The sequence below is a fragment of the Staurois parvus genome, unplaced genomic scaffold (assembly GCF_062004578.1).
Source record: "Staurois parvus isolate SC_StPar_1 unplaced genomic scaffold, SC_StPar_1.0 ptg000249l, whole genome shotgun sequence".
NCBI lineage: Eukaryota > Metazoa > Chordata > Amphibia > Anura > Ranidae > Staurois > Staurois parvus.
The window spans coordinates 6,959,400-6,967,872 of NW_028318045.1; positions in this window are offsets into that span (position 1 = coordinate 6,959,400).

Below are 8,473 nucleotides of genomic sequence, written 5' to 3' on the forward strand. Positions count from 1 at the left end.
CTAAAATCTGACTTATTTTCATGCAGCCTTCTGGGAAAATCAATGAGCCAATTACACAAGCAGGAAATTACATTTCTAGGGGTGTTCTGTACACCAGCGTACAGAACCTCTCCTAGTTGCCATATTGCATTGAGTTACATAGTTAGTCTGGCTGAAAAAAAGTCAAAGTTCTATCCAGTTCAACCATCGAAAAAAGTTATAATCCTATACCCACAGCTAATCCAGAGGAAGGCAAAAAAAAACCCCAGCAAAACATGATCCAATTTGCTCCTGCAGGGAAAAAAAATTCTTTCCTGATCCCCTGAGAGGCAATCGGATATTCCCTGGATGAACTTTACCTATAACTGTTAGTATCCAGTTATATTCTGTGTATCTAAGAAAGAATCCAGGCCTTAAGTTTTACAGAAAATCACAGCAAATGTAGATTGAAAAGAAGTGGTAAATTGTATTAACATTTACAAATTTACAAATAAACATTACAGAAACAAAAATCAGTGATCAATATAGCCACCCTTCTTTTCAGTAACAGGCATAAGCCTTCCAATCATGAAGTCTGTCAGTTTCTTGATCTGTTAACGATTAACTTTTTGATTGCCACAGCCACCCACATACTGTTGAGAGAGGTGTACTGTTTCCCTTTACCGTAAATCTCCTGTTTTAAGAAAGGTCCACAAGTTCTCAGTAGGGTCATGTCATTATTCTTTCATCTTTAAGGCCTTTACTGGCTAGCCATGCAGTGGAGTACATCGATGCATGCCATGGAGGATTGTCCTTCTTAAAAATCATGGTTTTCTTGAAAGATACAGACTTTTTCCTGTACCACTGCTTTAAGAAAGTGTCTTCTAAAAACTAGCAGTAGGTTTGCTAGTTGATTTTGAGTTCACCTTCAACCTGAAAAGGTCCAACTAACTCATCTTTAATAACAGCCCATACCAGTACCCCACCTCCAATTTGTTGGCATCTGAGTTGAAGTGGAGCACTGTGCCCATTACTGATCCAGCCACGGGCCCATCCATCTGGTCTGTCAAGAGTCACTCTCATCTTATCAGTCCATAAAACCTTTGAAAAATCTGTCTTCAGATATTTCTTGGCCCAGTCTTGACGTTTCAACTTATGTGTCTTGTTCAGGGGTGGTTGGGTTCCAGCCTTCCTTACTTTGGCAATGTCTCTGAGTACTGAACACCTTGTACTTCTGGGCACTCCAGGTAGGTTGCAGTTCTGGAATATGACAGTACTGGAGGATAATGGGTTCCTGGTAGCTTCACATTTTATTCTTCTCAAATCTTTTTTTTCTCTCAACACATTTCTTGTGACCCTGTTGACTATTTGCAAGAAAACCTTTGGTTCTGTGAGCATGCCCCAATATCTTAGCAATTTCAAAAGTGCTGCATCCCTCTGAAAGACTTTACAATTTTTGACTTTTCAGAGTCAGTTAAATCTCTTTTTTGGCCTATTTTGCCTGAGGAAAAGAAGCTTGCACACCTTGATATAGGGTGTTGATCTTCTTAAGCCACACCCTCCCTCAACATGCAAATACACCACCTGATATGCTTACATCCAATAAGCATTCAAGCTTATACAGCTTAGCATTGAACAATATGCATAAAAATGATGATTTGGTCAAAATACTCCCCTAATTGCACTATGTGTGTGTGTGTGTGTGTGTTTGTGTGTGTTTACATTGCTCAGCATAAATGAATACACCCCAACAGGTTTGTCAGGAAACGTTTAGTTTCCTTTCAGAATCAACATTTTTATGGGACACTATCATACAAAATACTCCCACAACTACGGGTCATTGACTGCAAACAAGATTTGTTAATTTGCACACACAACAAAGTATTTTTCTTAACAAATTCATTCAAGACCATGTTGCAAAAATGAATACACCCCAATGAAAGTTTTAAGAGCAAAGCTAAATTTTAGACAAAATCCTACTGAACAAGAATTCAACTACAGGTGAGTCTAATTATTCATGAAACAGGTGTCCAGCAGACAGTTGATTATAAAAGGGTGAAAACCCCTTCCCATTTCATGCTGTCAGCAATGGCACCACATGGAAGAGAAATGTCACAAGGCCTGAGAAAGAGAAAATAATTTCTTTACACAAGAAAGTTGAAGGCTACAAGAAGATCAGGAAAGCTTTACGTATCAGTCAGAATACTGTAGCAAAAGTGATACAATAATTTAACAAAGATGGAACTGCAACCATCTCACAGAGATGTGCAGGTCATCCACGAAAGTTAATACCTTGTCAGGAGTGTCTTCTGATGAAAAGGGTTAAAGAAAATCGCCATGCAAGTTCACTTCAGTTAGCTAAAGAAGTAGAAAGCTAAATTGGGGTGATTGTTTCCCATGACACAATACGGCGTACACTGCAGAGGAATGGCATGCATGGGTTTTGTCCATGAAGAAAGTCTCCTAAAGCCCATGCACAAAAAAACCTGCCTAGAATTTGCCAGGGCTCATGCTGAAAAAGAAGACTACTTGGACTTTGTACTCTGGAGTGATGAGACCAAGATAAATGTTTTTGGAACTGATGGCTTAAAACTGTATGGCATCGCAAAGGTGAGGAGTACAATGACAAATGCATGGTGCCTGCAGTGAAACATCATGGTGACAGTGTCCTTCTGTGGGGTTGCATGAGTGCTGCTAGTGTTGGGGAGCTGCATTTCATTGATGGTATCATGAATTTACAGATGAACTGCTCTATATTGAAAAAGAAGATGCTATCATCACTCTGTGCCCTTGGTCGTCATGCACTTTTCCAACATGCCAATGATCCAAAACACATCTAAGGCCACTGTTGCATTTCTTGGAGAAGAACAGGGTGAAAGTGATTCAGTGGCCAAGTATTTTCCCTGATCTGAACCCAATCGAACACCTATGGGGAATTCTAAAGAGACAAGCTGAGCATCACTTTCCATCCACCATCCAGGCTCTAAAAGAGGTCATTCTTGAAGAATGGAAAAATATAGATGTTGCAATATGTCCCCAACTTGTTCATTCAATGCCTAGAAGACTTGGTGCTGTCCTTACAAATCATAGAGGACATACAAAATACTAGATGTAGTAATTTTTGTTTTGGGGTGTATTCATTTTTGCATCAACTAATTTTGAGTTAAACTGAAGATTTTGTAATCTAATGAGGTAAATGTATGTTCTATAAAACTCAGTTTTGTCAGAATTTTGGAAATTGTTCTTGTTCATTAAGATATTGATTAAAATCTTAGCATAAATGAGTACACCCCTTTCGAAGAGTAGTGTGTGTGTGTGTGTGTGTGTGTGTGTGTGTGTGTGTGTGTGTGTGTGTGTGTGTGTGTGTGTGTGTGTGTGTGTGTGTGTATTGTCCACAAGATGGTGTCTGTTGAGGAACTGAGCATGTGCAAGGGCCATTTTGATGGCCATCTCTATACACGTGAAACTCAAAAAATTAGAATATCGTGCAAAAGTTCATTTATTTCAGTAATGCAACTTAAAAGATGAAACTAACATATAAGACTCATTACATGCAAAGCAAGATAGTTCAAGACGTGATTTGTCATATTTGTGATGATTATGGCTTACAGCTCATGAAAACCCCAAATCCACAATCTCAGAAAATTACAATATCGTGAAAAGGTGCAATATTCTAGGCTCAATGTGTCCCACTCTAATCAGCTAATTAAGCCATAACACCTGCAAAGGGTTCCTGAGCCTTTAAATGGTCTCTCAGTCTGGTTCAGTAGGAATCACAATCATGGGAAAGACTGCTGACCTGACAGTTGTGCAGAAAACCATCACTGACACCCTCCATAAGGAGGGAAAGCCTCAAAAGGTAATTGCAAAAGAAGTTGGATGTTCCCAAAGTGCTGTATCAAAGCACATTAATAGAAAGTTATATGGAAGGGAAAGTGTGGAAGAAAAAGTTGCACAAGCAGCAGGGATGACCGCAGCCTGGAGAGGATTGTCAGGAAAAGGCCATTCAAAAGTGTTGGGGACTTTCACAAGGAGTGGACTGAGGCTGGAGTCAGTGGATCAAGAGCCACCACACCCAGCCGGATCCTGGACATGGGCTTCAAATGTCGTATTCCTCTTGTCAAGCCGCTCCTGAACAACAAACAACGTCAGAAGCGTCTTACCTGGGCTAAAGAAAAACAGACCTGGTCTGTTGCTTAGTGGTCCAAAGTCCTCTTTTCTGATGAGAGCAACTTTTGCATCTCATTTGGAAACCAAGGACCCAGAGTATGGAGGAAGAATGGAGAGGCACACACTGCAAGATGCTTGAAGTCCAGTGTGAAGTTTCCACAGTCTGTGTTGATTTGGGGAGCCATGTCATCTGCTGGTGTTGGTCCACTGTGCTTCATTAAGTCCAGGGTCAATGCAGCCGTCTACCAGGAGATTTTGGAGCACTTCATGCTTCCTTCCACAGACTAACTTTATGGGGATGCTGACTTCGTTTTCCAGCAGGACTTGGCACCTGCCCACACTGCCAAAAGCACCAAAACCTGGTTCAATGACCGTGGGATTACTGTGCTTGATTGGCCAGCAAACTCGCCTGACCTGAACCCCATAGAGAATCTATGGGGCATTGCCAAGAGAAAGATGAGAGACATGAGACCGAACAATGCAGATGAGCTGAAGGCGGCTACTGAAGCATCCTGGTCTTCCATAACACCTCAGCAGTGCCACAGGCTGATAGCTTCCATGCTATGCCACGCCACATTGAGGCAGTAATTGCTGCAAAAGGGGCCCAAACCAAGTACTGAGTACATATGCATGCTTATACTTTTCAGAGGTCCGATATTGTTCTATGTACAATCCTTGTTTTATTGATTGCATGTAATATTCTAATTTTCTGAGATTGTGGATTTGGGGTTTTCATGAGCTGTAAGCCATAATCATCACAATTATGACAAATCACGGCTTGAACTATCTTGCTTTGCATGTAATGAGTCTATCTCATATATTAGTTTCACCTTTTAGGTTGCATTACTGAAATAAATGAACTTTTGCACGATATTCTAATTTTTCGTGTTTCACCTGTATATAGAGGTGAAACAAACGATAGGTGCCATTTTACCACCATGTGCAGCTAAGCACAACTTGCAGCTACTATGTGACCTATTTTAATTCTTTATACTCCTGACTAAGTCTGTTTTCTGGAACAAAACATGTAGGGTTTCTTTTTCTTTTTTTGGGAGCACTTTTTAAATGCACATGGTATTCATTCCTCTCCCCCTTTTTTTTTTTTTTTTTTTTTTTTTTTTTTTTTTTTTGGAGAACTGCGTTTTACAGTGCATCATTTTGCATTCCTCAAGACAGTGAGGCATTTTTGTCTGGATATGGTGATGTATGGTGCTTATCTATGAGAGGCTGACATTTCAGCCCGTGGATGAATGTACCCGTATAACATATCTGCAGCAAGATAGCTTATACTATCTAATTAGTTTTGTCCATGGTGTAACTCCATTTCCTTAATCGAGAATATATATTCAAGTTGATAGGCTTATGATCAAACTATAGTGTCTCTTTCTATGCCGTTACTTCATCTAAAATGGTATGGTATTTGATTTGGTCTGGTGTTATTAACCATTTGGATATAAGGTAAATAATTACAATGGTATCCAGTCATATTGTTGTGTGCAGTACATTCTACTCCAGTAGGCATTAATTACAGCTGAGCATACATTTTTTTTATATTTTTGAATAAAGGTTTTATTTATATATATATATATATATATACAGTCATGGCCGAAATTGTTGGCACCCTTGATATTTCTCCAGGAAATCATGTATTTCTCACGAAACGTATTGCATTAACACATGTTTTGCTATACACATGTTTATTCCCTTTGTGTGTATTGGGACAAAACAAAAAAAGGGAGGAAAGAAAGCAAATTCGACATAATGTCACACAAACCTCCAAAAATGGGCTGGACAAAAGTATTGGCACCCTTTCACAACTGCGGATAAATAAGAATGTTACAAGCATGTGATGCTCCTGTAAACTCACCTGGGGCAAGTAACAGGTGTGGGCAATATAGAAATCACACCTGAAAGCAGATAAAAAGGAGAGACGTTCACTTAACCTTTGCATTGTGTGTCTGTCTGTGCCACACTAAGCATGGACAACAGAAAGAGGAGACGAGAACTGTCTGAGGACCTGAGAACCAAAATTGTGGCAAAATATCAACAATCTCAAGGTTACAAGTCCATCTCCAGAGAACTAGATTTGCCTTTGTCCACAGTGCGCAACATTATCAAGAAGTTTGCAACCCATGGCACTGTAGCTAATCTCCCTGGTCGTGGACGGATGAGGAAAATTGATGAAAGATTGCAACGCAGAATAGTCCGGATGGTGGATAAGCAGCCCCAAACATGTTCCAAAGACATTCAAGCTGTCCTGCAGGCTCAGGGAGCATCAGTGTCAGCGCGAACTATCCGTCGACATTTAAATGAAATGAAACGCTATGGCAGGAGACCCAGGAGGACCCCACTGCTGACACAGAGACATAAAAAAGCAAGACTACAGTTTGCCAAAATGTACTTGAGTAAGCCAAAAGCCTTCTGGGAAAACGTCTTGTGGACAGATGAGACCAAGATAGAGCTTTTCGGTAAAGCACATCATTCTACTGTTTACCGAAAACGGAATGAGGCCTACAAAGAACAAAACACAGTACCTACGGTAAAATATGGTGGAGGTTCAATGATGTTTTGGGGTTGTTTTGCTGCCTCTGGCACTGGGTGCCTTGACTGTGTGCAAGGCATCATGAAATCTGAGGATTACCAAAGGATTTTGGGTCGCACTGTAGGGCCCAGTGTCAGAAAGCTGGGTTTGCGTCCAAGATCCTGGGTCTTCCAGCAGGACAATGACCCCAAACATACGTCAAAAAGCACTCAGAAATGGATGGCAAAGAAGCGCTGGAGAGTTCTGAAGTGGCCAGCAATGAGCCCAGATCTAAATCCCATTGAACACCTGTGGAGAGATCTTAAAATTGCTGTTGGGAAAAGGTGTCCTTCCAATAAGAGAGACCTGGAGCTGTTTGCAAAGGAAGAGTGGTCCAAAATTCCGGGTGAGAGGTGTCAGAAGCTTATTGATGGTTATAGGAAGCGACTGATTTCAGTTATGTTTTCCAAAGGGTGTGCAACCAAATATTAAGTTAAGGGTGCCAATACTTTTGTCCAGCCCATTTTTGGGGTTTTGTGTGACATTATGTCATATTTGCTTTTCTGCCTCTGTTTTATATTTGTTCCAATACATACAAAGGGAATAAACATGTGTATAGCAAAACATGTGTTAATGCAATACCTTTTTTGTGTGAAATACTTGATTTTCAGGAAAAATATCAAGGGTGCCAACAATTTCGGCCATGACTGTATATATATTATAGATTCATCAATTGGCCAGGTGGTGCATAGGGAAACACACCCTCGTCCAGTATAGATTTATATATGTATATACACTGCTCAAAAAAATTAAAGGAACACTTTGAAAACACATCAGATCTCAATGGGGAAAAATATGCTGGATATCTATACTGACATGGATTGGGTAATGTGTAAGGAACGTAAGGACACCCTTTGATGGAAATGAAAATTATCAACCTGCAGCGGACTGAATTCAAAGACACCCTGAAAATTAAAGTGAAAAAATGATTCGGCAGGCTAGTCCATTTTTCTGAAATTTCATTGCAGCAACTAAAAATGGTCCTCAGTAGTTTGTATGGCCCCCACGTGCTTGTATGCTGTCGGGCATGCTCCTGAGATGACGGATGGTGTCCTGGGGTATTTCCTCCCAGATCTGGCCCAGGGCATCACTGAGCTCCTAGACAGTCTGAGGTGCAACCTGGCGTCTTCGGATGGACCTAAACATGATATCCCAGAGGTCTTCTATTGGATTTAGGTCAGGCAAGCATGGGGGCCATTCAATTGTATCATTTTTTTCATCCTCCAAGAACTGCCTGCATATTCTCACCACATGAGGCTAGGCATTGGGTCCAGGTATCGCCTCATACTACCAGTAGTGATACTGACCCTAACTAAAAGCAGAACTAGTGAAAAACAGAAAAGATGAGTAGGGAAAAAAATGTCAGTGGCCTCCACCTGGAAAACCGTTCCTGTTTTGGGGGTTGTCTCATTGTTGCCCATCTAGTGCACCTTTTGTTAATTTCATTAACACCAAAGCAGCTGAAACTGATTAACAACCCCCTCTGCTACTTAACTGACCAGATCAATATCCCAGCAGTTTAATTTACTTGATGCTATACTCTGCTCAAAAAAATTAAAGGAACACTTTTTAATCAGTGTATACAGTTGCCAAAAGTATTGGGACACCCCTCCAAGTCATTCAGGTATTCCAATCACCTCCATGGCCACAGGTGTATATAACAAAGCACCTAAGCATGCAGACTGCTTCTACAAACATTTGTGAAAGAATGGGTCGCTCTCAGGAGCTGAGTAAATTCAAGCGGGGTACGTTGTAATTCTGTGC